The sequence below is a fragment of the Myotis davidii genome, unplaced genomic scaffold (assembly GCF_000327345.1).
Source record: "Myotis davidii unplaced genomic scaffold, ASM32734v1 scaffold684, whole genome shotgun sequence".
NCBI lineage: Eukaryota > Metazoa > Chordata > Mammalia > Chiroptera > Vespertilionidae > Myotis > Myotis davidii.
In genome coordinates, this window is record NW_006295564.1 from 1,771,534 (window position 1) to 1,772,135 (window position 602).

Genomic DNA, 602 nt, shown 5'->3' on the forward strand with positions numbered 1-602 from the left:
CAGCACCGCCGCCGCCGCCGCCCACCTTCTGCCGCCGCCACCACAGACACTTGCTCCTCGGCTTTCCTCTGCTGTCCTCGCCCTCTGTCTACAATCAGGTAGGCGCAAGGCTCTAAATTGTGCCTCCCCGTCCGCCCCCTGCGCCCGCATACCGCCGCCTCAGAGATGGGTTTCATGAGGTGAACATTGGTGGGGGGCAACGGTGAGGGCCACTCCCTGTGCTCTCTTCCTTCGCGAGCTACCGAATGCGCGTGCGCCACGGAACGCGCGTGCGCGAGGCGGCCGGTGTCCCAGCCCGCGGGGAGGGGTGGGAAAAGGGAGGAGCCAGCCGGGAGGCCAGGGGCCGCCATGGGGAGGGATGCACACGTGCGTGTAAGTGTGTGTGTGTGCGCACAGGTGTGTGCATGTGTGTGCAGGTTGCGCTTGTGTGTGCGGGTGTGTGCATGTGTGTGTGCGTGTGCGGGTATGTGCTGGGGGTTCCACACGCCCTGCTTCGCGCGGACCCGGGCAGAGGTTGTGCCCGCAGGGTGGGGCGCGGATGGCGGTGACCTGGGGGAGGGGGCTGCCATGCTCTCTGGATCGCTGCCTTTTGCCGCAATGGG

The 602-nt window shown here is 67.3% G+C and overlaps 1 protein-coding gene across 11 annotated transcripts in view; it reads left to right on the forward strand.

Moving 5' to 3' along the window:
* Positions 1-6: 6 nt before the first annotated feature.
* Positions 7-602, forward strand: part of MAPT (microtubule associated protein tau) — a 79,998-nt gene continuing 79,402 nt past the window's right edge. For all 11 annotated transcript variants that reach the window (XM_015568141.1, XM_015568148.1, XM_015568140.1 and 8 more), the window contains exon 1: positions 7-98. The gene's annotated coding sequence lies outside the window, so the exon portion shown is untranslated. The remainder of the gene's footprint in view (positions 99-602) is intronic.